At 39.4% G+C, this 19,469-nt stretch overlaps 1 protein-coding gene across 3 annotated transcripts in view; it reads right to left on the bottom strand.

Moving 5' to 3' along the window:
• WDR17 (WD repeat domain 17) overlaps positions 1 to 9,824 on the bottom strand; it is a 110,478-nt gene extending 100,654 nt beyond the window's left edge. Inside the window, exon 1 of one of the 3 annotated variants that reach the window (XM_027077033.2) lies at positions 9,773 to 9,824. The gene's annotated coding sequence lies outside the window, so the exon portion shown is untranslated. The remainder of the gene's footprint in view (positions 1 to 9,772) is intronic. The other 2 variants (XM_027077034.2, XM_027077036.2) reach the window with 2 other exon arrangements.
• Positions 9,825 to 19,469: the final 9,645 nt, after the last annotated feature.

Here is a 19,469-nt window from a genome sequence, read left to right as displayed (position 1 = left end):
CTCAGTGAGGGGCTCCTGGGTGGCTCAGTCAGTTGAGCATCTCACTATTGATTTCAGTTCAGTCATGATCCCAGGGTTGTGAGATCGAGCCCCGCACTGGGCTCCATGCTGGGTGTGCAGCCTGCTTAAGATTCTCTCTCCCTCCCCACCTCTGCCCCTCCCCCACTCGTGCTCACTCTCAAAAATTAAAGTAAAAATAAATGAAAACTCAGCAACTAGAAAAAAATGGGACAAATGAGAGATAAGACAGAATACTGTACTCAAAGAAGTATAACTCTTTAGTGATATAATACAAAGGAAGGAAAAAGCAACAAGGTACTTGTATTTTTTATGTATTTTCTCCAACCATTTGGCCAAGGTAGAGGGGAGAAAATTCTATCTCAGCACAACAGAACCATACTCGGTAATGAAAAGCATGACAGATGATGGCAATTAGGCCAGGATATTGGCAAACATTTTTATCAATCTTGAGATTTTTATACCGATCAGATAGTGACGTAACTGATCCATTGTCCCAGAACACAGCGTTTGGGCCCTGCAGGCAGCAATCTGCATATTGTCTTTGGATGTCCTTTATGAGTCTCCTCCCATTCCAGAATGAGAATGAAGATACTAGATACCACCAGCTATGATCAAAAGGCTGTGGGATGAGATAGTCAAAACAATAATCCTGAAGAAAATAAAAAGCAACAGAAGATCCATACCAAAGAGCAATAAAAGGCACAATTCAAACTGGAAAAACAAAACAAAACAAAAAAACAAACCCCAAAATCTATTAGTGATTTCAGAAAACAAGTAAAAAAAAATTCAAAACCATTGAGGGAAAACAAAAAGATTTTTTTTTTAGAGACGAAATGAAATATACAGTGTACAGGGGATGAAACCCCAACCTACATATTATAAACATGTTTAGAGAAAACAGAAGCACAAGTAACAGAAATAAAAGCAACAACCCAAGAGGTAGCCAAAATAACATTATCTGGGCTGAAAAAGACCCTGATTAGGACCCTGAAAGTAGTCCTCTTGTTTCAAGCAAAATATATATTACGGCAAAGTCAGGGCACTCCATTTAATTTTTTGTACGACCCTATGAGCATGTAAGTAGAATTTTTTTAAATGTTATGTACAAGTGCAGAAAATGCAGATTAACACATCTCACCACTGCACCAAATTCCAAAAATCAGCAGTACAATAACTATGTTAAATTCAGCCACTGTGATCTCACTATTCTATAAATGGACAAAATATAATTCATGTGTGAAGGGAAAATGAACCAACAGAAACGCACTGTCATACACACAAGGATTTAGAAGGCAATTTATCCATGAAAAATTCCTTTGAAAATTACTTGAATAAAAATTAGAGGCTTTTGGAGAGAGGCAAACCATAAAATGGATCCAACTGCAAAGAACAAACTGAGGGGGGCTGGAGAGGAGGTGAGTGGGTGGGGGATGGTGTAAGTGGGTGATGGGCCGTAAGGGGGGCACTCGTTGGGATGAGCACTGCTGTATTTAAGTGATGCGTCACTACATTCTACACCTGAAACCAGTATTACATAGTATGTTAACTAACTGAAATTTAAATGAAAACATCAAACTGAAAAAATAAAGTCTAGCTTGTCCGATATTTAAAAAAAAATTTACAGGCTTTTAAAAAATTAAAACAACTCAAATATGGACGTTCATGCAATTTTAAAAATATATTAAGCAAATAAATCTGAATATTTAAGTTCAATGGTTACAAAAATTCATATATCAAGAGTAATTACTGAAAGAGAAGACCAGAGAAGAGTTAGTTATAAAAATCTGAACATCTTGGTTTTCCCAAGTACTGAAGTTTTGGAAAAGAAGGAAACAAAGTATACTAAATTTCTCATTTCACAAAGGTAATCAATAAACACAATTTGTGTCTTGATATTTAGGGAGAAATTAACTCAAAGTATTTTTATAACTTAAAAATCATCATGAAATATTAAATTTTGTTATTTTTATGTTAAAATAGACTATAAATTAAGTTCAAAGAAAATAATCAGACAAAAATGTATAAACATATACATAACATCTTAATATGCAAACACTGGTACCCAGCAGGTTTGAGAAACAGTAATAAAAATTAATAAAAGGGATTGAAAGTGTATTCAAAGGTCAGAGATATATCAGGATGCAGATATTCAAGGTAGTTTTGTTTAACTCACCTTTATACTCCCTAGAATTTTGCAAATTTTCTTAACTGCATTGATTATATTAATAAAAAAACAACAACATAAAAACACCTTGCTGAAAATCAGTGTTTAAAATTTTAATACAGGGGCATCCGGGTGGTTCAGTCTGTTGAGCATATGACTCTTGATTTTGGCCCAGGTCACAAACTCATGGTTCACGGGTTTGAGCCCTGCACCAGGCTCTGTACCGACAGTGCAGAAACCTGCTTGGGATTCTCTCTCTCTCTCTGCCTCTCCCCAGCTCGAGTGCTCGCTGTCTCTCTCTCTCAACATAAATAAATAAACTTTAAGAATAAATAAATAAAAATTTTAATACATTATACAGAGTTATGCAAAAATATTTTTATAATCATATATCAATATGTGCTTATTCGAAAACATTTAGAAACTGCCCAAAAATGGGAAGGATTTTTTTTTTTAATCGGCCACTGGCCCACTCATTTGAGATCTTTCTCCTCTGTCTAGTATCCATAATTCTAAATGACCGCTATTCTCACTGATAGGTAGAGCCACGGATTATCAAGGACGAATGAAATTTTAAAAGACCTCTAAATCATCTCAGAGTGTGTGTCTCCGATCTCCTGCATCAGAATTAACTGAGAAACTTGCGAAAACATGCAGATTCCTGGATCACACCCCAAAGCTAGTGGATCAAAATCTTCGGGTAAAGCCTGGAAACTTGCTTTTTAACATTACTACCAGATGACTTAATATGCACAGTAAAGGTGGAGAACTACTTACTTAGTTTAATGGCGCAAAGATAATTTAGCCGAAAAGCTGCCTCTGGTGTCTTGTACTGATCAAGATTCATCTCTCAAATTTCTATCATTCCTAGGTTTACCTTTCATGTGCTTGGCGGGGCAGTTTATCCAAGTATGCCCGACATATGTCAAATCATGATGTTCTTAAAAGCTTACACGGTAAAATAGGTCACAACAAGCACAGTATTGACCTGCATTAATATCCTGGATTAGGTAGCAAATAGAAAAGACCAAGGTCATTATGGTAGTTGTGGTTTGCACGCAAAATGACCACTACGCCAGTATGGATTCCAATCTGATCAGTAATACACAGGAATTACAAGTAAGATCGAGACACAGATTCAAAGACGCAGCCTAAGTGAATGGAGTTATTCTATCATCTGCCTACATACTTATTTTATCACCCATCTGCATATTTATTTTTATACTTTCCTACATTTTATCCAGCAAAAGGAAAATGCCATGAATTATGGAATTAGATCTCTCTAGGTGCTTGGAGGATTACAGAATCTCCTGAGCGGCAATGTGGGGCGATTTTTAATTTGACTAAAGTAATCCGCTTTTCTTAAACAATATGATCATTTATATACCTTCAGTGTGACCATTCTGAGTCAGCGGAAGAAAAGTAGAGGAGTGAAATCATAGGTTTTCATCCATAAACTAGTAAGTTTGAAGTCAATATTCCACTGAGAGAGACATTTGATATACACATGTATTTATCGTAAAAAAAAAAAAAAAGGATTATTTCCATATAGGGTATGGCAAGAATGTGTAACCTTAGTTCTATAAACAGGATCATTCCTGCTGAAGAAAGACTTGAGAAGCTATACCATGAATCATTCTGTAAACCTGAGGATCCCCGCCCCCTTCTAATTAATCTGTCCTGTGGGTTGGATTATTCATATGAGTTTTTAAGGTAGGGTGGCCTTTATCTGTCTGTGAAAATCATGATTCCCATTTGGCAGAAGCTGTTATTCGGACTGGCATTTTCTTGTTCTAGACAAGGTGTGTTAGAAAATTATTTTGATGGAGCACCTGGGTGGCTCAGTCAGTTAAGCTTCCGACTATTGATTTCAGCTCAGATCATGATCTCACAATTCCTGAGACGGAGCCCCACATTGGGCTCCAAGCTGACAGGGCAGAATCTGCTTGGGATTCTCTATCTTTCCTTCTCTCTCTGTCCCACCCCCACTCATGCGCTCACATGTGCATGCTCTCTCTCAAAATAAATACATAAATATATTTTGGCAAGTCAATTTAGAAAAACTAGCAAAGGAAATCCAATGGTTTTAAAGCTTAAAAGCTTTAAAATGAAAAGAAATAGTCCGTATAATGGCACTAAATCCAAAAATGTCTTCAACGTATGCATGCCTGAGTTGCATTGATAGAAGGCCTGAGATGAATCCTAAAGTTTGAGAAGTGAAGGGTTGTATAGGCTAAGGCAGGGCCAATGCAGATCAGGTAAATTGTTAATCTACTTAGTAGCCCATCTGTCAAAAATTATGCCCCTGGCCAACATAAAATTCCCCTTAAAGATGGATAGTGAAGGTGATACATTATGTCCAAAAAGATACTATCCCATGTTTATGAAATGTAGCCACTATTGTATTTTCAGGTGGATTCATTTACTTAGCAGTTCCTGGTGCTCCCAAGTAAAGTTTCAAAAGGGGAAGCATACGTGGCCATTAGCAGCTCATGAGGGGACTGGGTCCAAAGGCATAACGCACCTTATATCAATCAGTACTTCCCAAACTCTACTTGGTTAAGAATCACTTGAGGCTTATTAAAACACAGATTCTGGTTTGCTAGGGGTGTGGCCTGAGGATGTGCATTTCCATCCAGCTCCAAGGAGATGCAGTTGCTGCTGGTGCAAGGCACACCTGGACTAACACTGCTCTAGACGGCTCTGGTATCAAAGTGGCACGAGGTCTAGAAAATAAACATCTAACTTCAAACTGTTGCCCAATGGTAACCACCATCCAGGCTGCACATGTGACTTCTCAAAGCGTCTTAGTTCTAGTCTTCTTAACACCCAATTGTAGGTGTGATGGCTCTGTACACTTATGTACCACTGAGATTCATTAGGATAAAGAATTTCTAAGGTAACTGGATCCCAAAAAATCACAAAGGACTTTACAGCAAAACTCAACTTGTATTAACGAGAAAATTAAAAAATGGCACAAACTGTGGGAAAACACTTCTTAACCAGTATTTTAAGTAAACTTTCTAGGAGACCAAACCCATGTACGATGTTCATTTTGTACAGTTATTATTTTAACAATATAGAATAAATATAAGCCATCTAAATCCTTGACTACTCAAACTTTTGAATTAGTCATTTGAAAAAATACAATGGAAGAGAAAATGATGCTGGTGATCACCTCTTCCACAGATTCACTCTGAGCAACACATCATTGTGTGTGTTGTGATCTCATCCAAAATAAGTGTTAGATTAACTGGTCTCTAAGGACCCTGCTGGCCAAAATTCTGAAATGAACCCTTCAAAACCATTACCATGTTTACCTTAAAAATAAAATGTTGCTTAACTCTTCATTAAAACTCATTCATACTGTTTTATTTCAAAGGACCAAGCTTAAATATTATCTATTTCATATTACCAACCATCAATTCTCAAGGCTCCACGTGGGGCTGTTATATATTGGAAAATGAAGGTTTTCCTACAGCACATCAACATGAGTGCTCGGTGTGATGAGAATTATCTTCCCCTTTCCAATTTGAGAGTAAATTGTGTGTGTGTGTGTGTGTGTGTGTGTGTGTGTGTGTGTGTTTGGTAAGAAACTGAACTTATTACACATAATTGCAAATGAGGATGCCGGGGATACTGGTTGATGCTCACAACCTAACGTGTCAACACTGTGGAAGATAATGACGAACCTAAGAATAAGGGAAACTACTGAACTCCTCTCCTGTGAGTTCTCAATGTCTGAGCATTCCGATCTACGAACCAAGTGTTGAATGTTGTGACATCCCCACCAAAGCATGAAAAATCATTTCCTACATCTTTTGATAGTTTTTCTGAACATGACAACTATCAGTCATCCCTATAATAGCAAATAACAGTGACAAATTATCTCCCATATGATCTTAGTGTAGATTTATATGACTTACTGTTGTTACTATAGATAGATAATTAAAATGCAGAATTCCAGAGTTTTAGGAGGTCATCAGGCTAGAAAATCACACTTTGGAAGTACATGTAAAGTAATAAAAAGTAAGACTTCTGTCATTGTTTTTTTAAATTATCTCACTCAAGTAGCCAATAATGTCACATCTGGATCACAAGTGCCACCAACGGCTTCAATTGCAGGTCCCCCCCCCTTTTTTTTTTTTTTTTTTACAAAGTCTAGCCTATTTCAAATGTTTGAATTTCTCTCCAGTTATGTACAGATATCTATATAAAATATAGATATTTTTTCTAGGCATTGAAATCAAGTAACAACAATCTGAACCCTCTATCCTAATGTTTTACCACCAGAACTTTTGAAATCCTTCTAATCAATCATGACGGGATTATTTTCTTTAGCTATACAAAGGCATAGGTCAAAGCTGGTCATTTTACATTTCCCTACCAATATTTGTAACCAAAGTCACAAATCCTTTTTGAACATTTTAAGTAACCTCAGGTAAGACAAAAGATTTTCCTTTGGGTTTTGTTTCTGTATAGAGTAAATTCTTTGGGGAATTTCTCAAATTCTCTTTAGGCATCCACATCTCATTTCTTGCTCACAAATCTCCAGGAATAGTGTCATCAACAGTGAGAGAATAATTACCATGTAATTATCACAGAACACAGCAGATCTTGGATGTTGAAAAGTGCCAAGCAATTCTTAGTTTAATGTATCTTTCTGATACAAAAGAAGTCAGAGTTAATAAGAAACTCCTCCCAAATTCCTAACATGATTTTTATGGATTAAAATACTCTCAGTAAAATACTCTATTCCTGAAAACACACTAAAAGCTGTATGCCTTCACTCTAATATTTCAATCTGCTAAATGGAATAGACATACAAAAGATAAAATGACAGAACTCATCAATTGCACAAAGTTGTATATACCTCGTTATACCATGAAGAGCTGAGTAAACTGCTTATTCAGTCATCTGATAAACTTACCTTTCTGGCATGTATTAGATTTCAAATACACTCTAGAATATAGGAAGGAAATGTAAATCCTTCGCCATTGTTTGAATTTCACCTTAGTCTTCATTACAGAGTTCAGGCAAACAAAATTAGGTAATCTGGAGAATTTGAACAAATTTTATTGATCATGATAATCTAATCACTTATGTTGGACTTCTAGGATCTATCAGGGTGAAAAAACCAAAACTATAGCTGTTCCTAATCTTCTCTGAGTGATTTCAAAACCGCCACTGGCTTCTCCAAGCCCAGGCTGAGGGTATACCTACAGGCAAGAGAGAACAACAAAAACATTCTAGCCCTCACAGTCCCTCTACTGGGAGAAGATTTAAAAACATTTTTTTTCCAGGGGTGCCTGGGTGGCTCAGTTGGTTAAGCGACCAACTTTGGCTCAGGTCATGATCTCACAGTTCATGTGCTTGAGCCCCACGTCGGAGCTGTGCTGAGCCCCATGTCTGTGTTGACAGCTCAGAGCCTGGAGCCTGCCTCAGATTCTGTCTCCCTCTCTCTCTACCCCTTCCCCCCTCATGTTCTGCCTCTCTCTCTCAAAAATAAACAGACGTTTAAAAGTTTTTTCAACATTTTTTTCCAAAGCTAAATTTGTGGTAAATTCATTACTATGCTAAATTACTATGCTAAACTACTAAGCTAAATTCATTACTATGTAATGAATAAGAGTCAAAAAATTTTAGGACACCAATATTAGGAATAACAAATAAAAAGAATGAAGAATTTTTAAACTTTCCAGTAAATATATTTGCTTCCCCCCCCCCCCGAGATACCCACAGTTCTTTATGTACTTCTATAAATATTAACGCAGGAGAAATTCAGATCAATATAAATAATAATATTCAACTAGCCATTTTAATATAAAGTTTAAAGACCTCACTTAAGAAAATATGATTTTTTATATTGCACATAAAAAATAAATACAGTGCCCATTATATTTTGGGCTGTTAAGGAAGGAAGGAAGGAAGGAAGGAAGGAAGGAAGGAAGGAAAGAAGGAGGTTTTTCTTTCCACGCATGCCCTTTTAAATAGGCCCCTGGTTTATTCCAATTGAGAAGACTTCCCAAAAACTCAATGTAATGACCTAAAACTAGCATTGGTAACATTAATCTCTAATCCACTAAAGAATGTTTCCCCAAATTTTGAGTTAATGGACCATTTTTCATAGTCACTTAATTACTGTTTCAATGTTAGATCACAGAACAGTGAAAGACGGTCAGATTTCCTCCTTCACACAGGTAAGACACAACTATGCCCATCTCCTTGCACACCTAGGCCAGTGACGCAGAATCCCAAAAGGATGGAACAGGGTGCTTTTTCCCCAGGGGCTGCATCACCAGAGGCCCCGCACGGGCTCCTCTACAGCACAGCAGTGCAAATACCCAACACCTGCGGTGTTCTAGCATAATCACCTGGAGATTATTCTCTCACTGGGGAGGAGATTATTCCCGGAGATCTGTGAGCAAGAGATACAGACACCTAAAGAGAATTTTAGAAATTCCCCCCCCAAAGAATTTACTCTATAAAGAAAATGTAGAGGAAAACCTTTTTCTTACCTGAGGTTCCTTAAAATGTTCAAGAAGGACTTGCAACTTTGGTTATAAAAATTGGTAGGGAGGGGAACCTGGGTGGCTCAGCCGGTTAAGCACGAGACTGTCCATTTCAGCTCCGATCATGATCTCATGGTTCGTGGGTTCCGCCCTGGGTCTGGCTCTGTGCTGACAGCGAGGAGCCTGCTTGGGATTCTCTCTCCCTCTTTCTGCCCCTCCCCTGCTCGCTCTCTGTCTCTCTCTCAAAATAAATAAACCTAAAAAAAAAAATTGGTAGGGAAAATAAGTTTCTCTGGGGGATATTTCCGAAACACTCAGGGAAACATTCAGAAATGTAATCTCTCCGTTCAAACCCTTGTGAAAGGCTCCATCAATCCATCAAAAGAAGTTACAAAAACAAGTGGGTTAGATTTGGTACATAATCAAACTTCACTAAATTTCACTTAAATCAATGGCTTTTAATGTAGTAAAAATTAAAAAGTCAGCTTAAATTTGCTCCTTTTAATATGTGTATGCAAAATACAAATATGTGTACTTAATATTTGTATGCACAACTCTGGGGACCTGTGGGTGGAAAAGCAGGAAAACATTGTATTTTTATGATTTACCACAGGCTATGCCTCTCACACTTAATACCATCTTTTTTTTTTTCCTTTTCACTCAGTAAAACCTGAATATTAAGACCATCTTCCAAAGGGCTGGTAGTCAGTACAGAAGCGCCTGGCGGGCACAGATGTGAACAACAACCTGGCTCCGGTAGTACAAATACTTAATAACCTTAAGAATTAGAATGGTGTCCCTCGTCGTGGTCGCTTTACACCCCAGACGCAGCTCAGATAAACCCACGCTGGCTGCGCGTTGTGCCTCGTGATAATCAGGTGCGCGACCCGAAAACTCCGAAGCTTCGCCCGCCAGCAACGTCGTGTGCAAATCCCAGGAGGGCGCGCTCAGCCCCGGTGTGCGGTCCCCACGGGCGCGCTCGCACGCCGGATCCTGCGACGCCACCGCGGTTCGAAGACCACCGTTCACGCCCGCGCCCGCCCCGCTCTCACCCTGCGCCCCGGGGGCTCCTTACCCGGAGGAGGCGGCGACCGCAGCGGCGGACAGCGGAAGGTGCTGAAGCGGGAGCGGCGGCGGCGGCGGCGCAAGATCAGCCCGCGTGCGCCCCGCCCTCCCCGCCTGCGCGCCGCGGGCTCGCGGGGCGGGGCGGCCGGGCCGCGGGTTGCGGGGGGTGGGGGGGAGGGGGCGGGGAGGGCGGGGCTCGTCGCGCCGGACCGCGCGCCCCGCTCTCCTGGGCCCTCCAGGAAGGCCACGTGACGGCCACGCTGGTCCCTGATTGGAGCGCCAGGCGGAGAGGCGGCAGCGGCGCCTGACCCGGGAGAGGGTGGGTGGGGGAGGCTGGTTACCTGGCAACGGGGAGTCTGCGCGGAGGACGCCGTTCCTGGCATTGGCGGAGCTGCTGCAGAGTTTACAGCGAGGCTGAAAGTGGAGGAAAGCAGTGAGCCCCCGGCGTTCTCACAACCTAACATATTCCGCATACCGCGTCCGCACTTTCTAGGGAAATGAGTCAAATATGCAATAAATGACTCACCCCGTCTTCTTGAGGGGCGTGGAGGACGGCGTTGAGCCTCCTTCAGCGGCGAGGCTGCACTGGCCATGAACTGTCATCACCTGGAATGGGAATGCGTGCAAAATGCTGTCTCTCCTGCGCTTCATTACTGTCTCATTGGGCTCAGGTAGCTCAGTAGGAGACCACTTTGGAGGCGATTATTTGTCTTTGTTAGTGGAGTGCTAGGTAGATAATACACCTGCCATCAATGTGCGCAAAGCTGACATTTTCCTTGTGGAAATCTGGTTCAGTGGAAATGCTTGGTACTGTCATTCGTAATTTCTTCCTATCTCTGAAACATCTTCACTATTTACAGCCCTTATCAAACACACTGAAGAAAATAAGGCTCGGGATAAAGGATATTTAACAACAATTATTGAACTCGAATTATATGTCAGACTCTAGATAGCTAATCAACTAATTAATAAATTAATCCCCCCAACCAGAGAAATTGCCTGGACATAATTCCTAGCCATCTGTGCCATAGATTTTTTTCCTCTTTCTTCTAAAATACTCTCCGCAGACCGTACCCCATCACAGCACTTAACGTTGTTTTGCAAATTAAAATTCACTTGAAAGTTGCCTTTCCACATAGACAATACAGTGTTTAAAAACTGGAATCAGTGCTTACAATAATTTTTTTTAATTTTTATTTATTCTGAGAGACAGCACGTGTGGGCAGGGAACGAGCAGAGAGAGCGGGAGAAAAAGAATCCCAAGCAGGCTTTGCGCATTGTTGCAAGACTGGATCCCAGGACCTCCAGATCACAAACCTGAGCCTATATTGAGCCTGATGCTTACCTGACTGAGCCACCCAAACATCCCAGTTCTTAGAACTCTTGCCTACATTCTAAAAAGGTGCTTGATGAATAGCAGATCTTTGATAACGGATGGATGGATGGATGGATGGATGGATGGATGGATAAATTAGCATATGATCTACCAGAGAAAGTAGAGAGGGCAACAACTTAGTATAATTCCCATGTAAGCTCTGAAACACGGTTGTATAACAGTCTTATGAGATGATTCCAGGTGCGAGAGGGAGAAATTTTTCTTCCAGTGTGTTCAGAGAAAATAAGAATGTTTGAAGGGTGCATGGTGGTTCAGTCTGTTAAGTGTCCCACTCTTGGTTTCAGCTCGGGTCATGATCTCACGGTCATGAGATCAAGCTGTCCCCTGCCCCAGGTCAGGCTCTGCACTGACAACGTGGAGACTGCTTGGGATTCTGCCCCTCTCTTTCTGCCCCTACCCTGCTCTTGCTCTCTCCCTCAAAATAAATAAATAAACTTTTATAAAAGGTGATGTTTGAACAGGAACATAATAAATAAATAGATTTCACCTGATGGAGAAGGAGAGCTGACATTATGGAACAGGAACAACATGGCCAAAAGTGGGGGAAATGCATGATTGGTTTAACTGATTTTGACTTAATTGCCTTGTCTAGAGGAGGTAAGAGCTACCTAAAGGAATGTGGGAAGACAGAAATTGGCAAAAAGTTAAACTGGAAAAATAAGAAAACCAGATTGAGAAAGATATTGGACTTTATTTTTTTTAATTTTTTTAACGTTTATTTTTTATTTTTGAGACAGAGCATGAACGGGGGAGGGGCAGAGAGAGAGGGAGACACAGAATCAGAAGCATGCCATCAGCCCAGAGCCCGACGCGGGGCTCGAACTCACGGACCGCGAGATCATGGCCTGAGCTGAAGTCGGACGCTTAACCGACTGAGCCACCCAGGCGCCCCGATATTGGACTTTCAATGTAGGTTAGACCTTAACCCCTAAAACCTTGGGCTTGAGGAAGGATACCTTCCAAATGTTGGAGATAAAAAGGATGCAAAGAAATGAAAAACATGATCAGTTAGGAGAAAAAGGCAGTGGTTCATGGAAAAGATGCTAATGGCCTAAATTAAGACAATAAACATAAGAGCGATGAAGAGGGAAGATTATAACGAACATTTCTGGGAGAATAACTATCATTTTCATTTATGACTATTTGCTAGGTACCATGCTGAATAGTCAGTAAGAGACATCAAGAGAAAGAGTTGTCAAAGACAAAATGTCTAGCTTGGTCCATTGGTTGGATGGAAAAGTCTTCTGTGTCTCATTGATTCAAAAATGCTCTAACTCTCCACTTAAGAATCATGAAAGCAAATGAAACATTAGAAATTATCTGGTTATGGGGCGCCTGGGTGGCTCAGTCAGTCAGCGTCAGACTTCAGCTCAGGTCATGATCTCGCGGTTTGTGAGTTCCAGCCCCGCGTCGGGCTCTGTGCTGACAGCTCGGAGCCTGGAGCCTGCTTCAGACTCTGTGTCTCCTTCTCTCTCTGCCCCTCTCCCACTTGTGCTCTGTCTCTCTCTATCAAAAATAAACAAATGTAAAAAAAAATTTTTTTTAAGAAATTATCTGGTTATGCATTCACAATTTAAAGATGAAGGAACCGAGGCCTGGAAAGTTATAGAATTTGTCAAGGTCATATAGCTACATTAATAGCAGAACTGATACCACGAGCTCTGATTCCCAACTGAGTACTCTTCTCCCTTGTCTGTGATTTGGTTCATTAGTTTTGAAAGAGAAATTTAAATAATGACAGATATAGTTAGATTGAGAACCCAGAGAAACAATATAACGTAATTCATAATTCGTAAGGAAAAGATCTCTTTACCCTGATTTTCATTCTTTCTTCAACAAATATTTAATGTGATGCTCTCATCACACAGTGAAAACAATCGTCAGTGGCTCAGCCTGGCTGGCAGTTTCAGGGCAATCGTTAATTCTTAACACATAGAGTACACAGAGTTCTTCAGGATGAAATTTAAAGCAAAGTGATTAGGGAACCAAATGCGTATAGTCGATTCATCCTCAAGGCTAGGCATGTTCTAAGAGACCAGTAGCTTTGAAAAGATAGTCCATGTTATTTAATGTGGCAAGTGCTTTTTTAGTGGATATTCTAAATAAAAAACCAATCAGGAAGGACTTTAAAAAAATTTTTTTTAATGTTTATTTATTTTGGAGAGAGAGTGACAGAGCACGAGTAGGGGAGGGGCAGAGAGAGAGGGAGACACAGAATCCGAAGCAGGCTCCAGGCTCTGCTCTGAGCTGTCATCACAGAGCCCAATGCGGGGCTCAAACCCATGAACCACAAGATCATGAGCCGAAGTCGGATGCTTAACCGGCCGAGCCACCCAGGTGCCCCTGGGAAGGACTTTTTAAACTTTAATTTTTGGAAAATTTAGCCAAAAAGGCTTTAGATTCACTTTAAAGAAAAAAAATTAAAGAAAGAAAAGAAAAAGCACTCACAGGGGCACCTGGGTGGTTCAGTCAGTTAAGTGTCTGACTCTTGATTTCAGCTCGGGTCATGATCTCACAGTTTGTGGGTTCAAGCCTGGTATCAGGCTCTGTGCTGAGAGCACAGAGCCTGCTTGGGATTCTCTCCCTCTCTCTCTCCCTCTCTTGCTCTCCCTCTCTCTCTCTCTCTCCCTTTCTCTCTGCCCTTCCACCACTCGCTCTCTCTCTCTCAAAATAAACATACATTTTTAAAAAGCCCTATTTTAAATGTAAAAATGGCAAGAGAGCAGAAATAGTGTGACAAAAAAACTGATCAAACTGTACATCAAATACCTAGAGTGCTGAATACTTAAAAGCTTACTGTATATAAACATACTTCTAAAATTTGAAAGTTTTTAAAAAAAACAATTTATTTCCATAATTTTAATATTAAGGTGTATATTTATTACATATATTTAAAATTAGCATTTCTGATATTATGAAATGATTGCTTATCCAATGTCATTCTTTGGACTTCATGAAATACCAAAAGGGCTTAAAATTAATTAACTAATAATTGCATAATATTTGAGATTTTATCTCTAGAATAACATCGATTTGATTCATTAAAAATTTTACAAAGTATTTAAAGAGGAAAATACAGAAAACACTACAATAAACATATTTAATAAATTGCAGGTTTCTGTCATATTTGTATCATGTCTTTTTTAAAAAAATAACACAAATATGGATAAAGTAAAGTCATCCTTTTTTTCTCTTGTCTTTGGATTACCCTCTCATCTAATTAGATTAACTAATCTAACAGATTAACATATATTCTAAATTCGTTTTATTTCCCATCATTATTTTTTTAATTTTACACATATTGGTAAGTACAGTTATAGTTTGTTCATGTTTATTGATGTGGATCTCACTGTACAAAATCACAATTTACTTATTTACCTATGGAGTATTTAAGTTATGTGAACTTTTCCGTATTGCAAAATGAAATGAATCTCCTTATATGTTTACTTTTCTATGAGTTTCTCAGACCACAGTTGGGATTTCTGGGTCATGATACATACGTACCTTCAAGTACGATAGATATTACCGAATTCCTCTCCATTTATACTATAACCAGCAGTATGTAAATGTTTTTCCTGCTCCATATCCTCACCAACATCATATTTTCATAGCTTTAAAAAAAAATTTTTTTAACATTTATTCATTTTTTGAGAGACAGAGAGCACAAGCAGGGAGGGGCAGAGAGAGGGGGAGACACAGTATCCGAAGCGGGCTCCAGGCTCCAAGCTGTCAGCACAGAGCCCGATGCGGGGCTTGAACTCATGAAACGCAAGATCACGACCTAAGCCGAAGTCAGAGGCTTTACCGACTGAGCCACCCAGGCGCCCCATATTTTCATAGTTTTTAATGTAATCGATGTAAAATGGCATCTCTTTATGATTTAAATATGTATTTCCTGAATGTGTTGATATGGAACATCTTTTTCTGTTTATAAATGAAGTCTTCCTTTCCTTTGATTATTTTTCTTTATTTTTTTCTCTTTTCCTTACCGATTTGTCATTTTTTAAATAGTTGGGGTGTTAATCTTTGTTCAACATACTCTTTGCAAATATCTCCAAATCTTCAGTTGTGAAGAACTCTCAATTTCTATTCCTTTCAATATTTATTCTATTTTCCTCCTCTAAAATTTCAAACGGACCTATAATAGAGTTGTCAGATCTACCTAGCGTATGTCTTTATCACTTTTTCTTTTCCTATTTGTTCTTACTGTCCCTCTGTACTGAATTATACATAAATCACTCAGTACAATGTTTCAGTTGATGAATACTTCAGGTGGTTTTCAAGTGGTGAGTCTAGGTCCTGCCCCAGCCTCATATGAACCCCCTCGACTCCATTTCTCATCTAGTGCCAACTCTCATCTGCCTTTACCGGCTTCAGTCTTAGGATCCAGAAGGCTACGGTTCCAGCCTCAACTCATTATATTTAGTCCTCAAATGTGTTTATCAAATTTTTGAGTGAGGTTGCCCCCTTTGATGTTCCAATACTCAAAATCCTGATTCCTCAACCCCCCAGAAATTTTGACTTTTTCCTAGGAAAATGTTTTCTGTACATTCACATAAAATTTGCATGTGAATCCAGAGATTTCACCTTCCGAAATCCCTTTAAGGATCCATAACCCTCCCCAGGTTACCAAGCCCTATTCTATTTTCCTGATGAGGAGTGACTCCTCATCAGGGCAATACAAATCAAAACCACACTGAGATACCACCTCACGCCAGTCAGAGTGGCTAAAATGAACAAATCAGGAGACTACAGATGCTGGAGAGGATGTGGAGAAACGGGAACCCTCTTGCACTGTTGGTGGGAATGCGAACTCGGGCAGCCCCTCTGGAAAACAGTGTGGAGGTTCCTCAAAAAATTAAAAATGGGCCTACCTTATGACCCAGCAATAGCACTCCTAGGAATTTACCCAAGGGATACAGGAGTGCTGATGCATAGGGGCACTTGTACCCCAATGTTTATAGCAGCACTCTCAACAATAGCCAAATTATGGAAAGAGCCTAAATGTCCATCAACTGATGAATGGATAAAGAAATTGTGGTTTATATACACAATGGAATACTACTTGGCAATGGGAAAGAATGAAATATGGCCCTTTGTAGCAATGTGGATGCAACTGGAGAGTATTATGCTAAGTGAAATAAGTCTTACAGAGAGAGACAGATACCATATGTTTTCACTCTTATGTTGATCCTGACAAACTTAACAGAAGACCATGGGGGAGGGGAAGGGGAAAAAAAAAGTTAGAGAGGGCGGGAGGCAAACCATAAGAGACTCTTAAATACTGAGAACAAACTGAGGGTTGATAGGGGGTGGGAGGGAGGAGAAAGTGGGTGATGGGGATTGAGGAGGGCGCCTGTTGGGATGAGCACTGGGTGTTGTATGGAAACCAACTTGACACTAAACTTCATATTAAAAGTAAAAAGAAAAAAGAAAAGTTTTAATGTACCTTCAATATGTCATTAATAAAGCCCAATCAAAACAAATTAAATACAAAAAACAAACAAACAAACAAAAACAAAGCCCTATTCTATAGGCTCCACGCTTCTGTAAGGCGTTGGTCTTCAGACAAGTAGAAATGCCTTCCTTGTCTTCGGCAGTATATCCACTTTGACAAATGAGTTTCAGACTCACACACTTTTTCAGTGTTCTCTCTCACTCATGTTAGTTCTTTAATACCTTTTTTCAGTTTGATTTATTTTACATGTAGCTGTAAAGTACATGGTGTGTTCACTCAGTAGGCTGTTAAAGCCAGATTGTACTGGCCAGAGAGAGAGGACTTACATTTTTCAGGATTTTTGCAACCCGTTGTTAAACCCAGCTACTGTTAAAATTAAATGATACAAACTTATAATTTAAAAATTTTATTGAAAATGAAGTATACTCAAAATTCACCACTTTATGATTATTTCTTAATATTTTACTTTTATCTGTGTTCTTGAGGTTATTTATGTCCACTAAGTCTATTTATGTCAAAGTCTGTATGGTGGAAATATTATATAATATTGCATATTTCTTCCCAATTTGACATTCAATGATATCACACTGATGGCTTGAAATTGCCAAAATGGGGGTATTCACACTCCAGAAATGAGCAAGTTCTACAAATCAGGGTGTGGTTCATAGTTTTGTTGACTGTCTTGACCTACACTGTGTAACATAGTATCTACTATCAAAATGTGGTTATTTTTTTTTAATTAAAAAATGTTTTTTCAACATTCATTCATTTTTGAGAGACTGAGAGAGACAGCGAGAGCTGGGAAGGGTCAGAGAGAGAGGGAGACACAGAATCTGAAGCAGGTTCCAGGCTCTGAGCTGTCAGCACAGAGCCCGACGCAGGGCTTGAACTCATGAACCATGAGATCATGACCTGAGCCGAAGTCGGATGCTTAACTGACTGAGCCACCCAGGGGCCCCTGTGGTTACTTAAATTTAAATTAATTTCAATAGAATGACAACTTTAGCTCCTCAGTCACAGTAACCCCATTCCAAGTGCTCGATAGTTACATGTGGCTAAGTGGTTACCGTATTGAATAGTGCAGATAAAGAACATATCCATTGTCACCAAAACTTCTCTGGGTAAGTGCTGGTTTATTTCGGGAGTCAGAAAACTGTTTCCGTAAAGAGCCAGATAGTAAATATTTTGGGTTTTGTGAGTTGTACGGTCTCTATCTACTCAATTCTGTTGCTGTAGCTCGGAAGCGGTCAGAAAATACGTAAATGAATGGAGGTGGCTGTGTCCCCAAAAGACTTTATTAACACAAACAGGAGGCAAGCTGGATTTGATCTACAGACTGCCAGTCCCTGGTATAGACTTAAGAAGGTGATGGGGAAAATATGAACAATACAATTCAGCTGTAAAGCGGGATGTGTTTGTAGCTGTTACACTGTAAATAGCACCACAAACTGAGGAACTCGGCTTCCAATATTCAAAAATTATTATCCAACGCCCCAAAAATGTTGCTAAAGTCAGTGATGAACAAGCCTTTATTGTTTTGCTTTTGGTTTACTCATTAACGTAAATAAAAATATCAACCAACGCTCAAGTCAACTGTAAGTCACTACACTCATCTATCAAATGCAGCCCTAAGTGGACTACAAATAGAAGAGTTTGGCAAAACTTAATGGAAGATTCTGTGAAAATCAATTAGGTTCATGGAATATAAAACAAAGAATATTGCATATTGTATTATGTGTAAATTGCAGGCAACATACCCTTTATATCAGGAAACTTTACAGTAAACTTATGTACACGCATATACGCACGTGTTTGTTTTCAGAAGGCTGGTTGTTAAACATTTATCAGCAACCACTAGAAAAGTCCTTAAATGTGTCTAAAAATGTGGCTCAAGGGGCGCCTGGGTGGCTCAGTCACTTGAGCGTCCGACTTTAGCTCAGGTTGTAATCTTGCCGTCCTGTGAGTTCGAGCCCCGCCTCTGTGCTGACGGCTCAGAGCGTGGAGCCTGCTTCTGATTCTGTGTCTCCCTCTCTCTGGCCCTCCCCCGTTCACACTGTGTTTCACTCTCTCTCTCTCTCTCTCTCTCTCTCTCTCAAAAATAAATCAACATTTAAAAAACTTAAAAATAAAATAAAATAAAAATGTGGCTCAAGAGTGCATGGTGAACCTTGGTGTTTCTAAAGCTATCTGTCCATGTATCCACCTGTCTTTTTATCTATCTATCTAATGTGGCCTTGAAAATGTGTTTCTCATCTCTTGCTCTGGGGAGCATAAATGAGAGATGGCCCATCTATGCTCTAAAGCCACTGCCATTATGTCAAAGCCACGCTTCCCCATAGGTAAATTTTATCTCAGCAAGTATTGTTTGACTTTGGCAAATAATGAAAGGGAAAGTTGAAATGTCCCAAGAGTGTACACTTGACCCATCAGATTGGAGGAAAATTATGTGAATACGTTTCTTTAGTAAAAGGGGAGATGCTGTTTGAACATATATTTGCATTGAATATTGGGAGTTAATAGAAACATGAGTAACGTTATTCTTTTCTTGGACCTGACTTTATACCCTTCATTTTACTGTCTTCTACTTAAATAATAATCTATTTTCAACTTATATAGAAATATATTTTGGTAGAAGGTACAGGAAACTTTTATCTGAAATGAATATTATGACTCCCTAAATATAAAATTCCCAATGTGGGCACTCAAATCGTGTGTGTGTGTGTGTGTGTGTGTGTGTGTGTGTGTGTGTAATGTATATTTTACTGTCCATGTATTTAATAAAATTTATCAAAGCTTTATAAATAACATTGAAGAAGTATATATAATACATTGACAGCGTGACAGACTAAGCAT

This window comes from Acinonyx jubatus, chromosome B1 (assembly GCF_027475565.1).
Source record: "Acinonyx jubatus isolate Ajub_Pintada_27869175 chromosome B1, VMU_Ajub_asm_v1.0, whole genome shotgun sequence".
NCBI classification, from domain to species: Eukaryota; Metazoa; Chordata; class Mammalia; order Carnivora; family Felidae; genus Acinonyx; species Acinonyx jubatus.
Note: the sequence above shows the minus strand (reverse complement) of the source record. Positions and strands in the feature narration are given on the sequence as shown.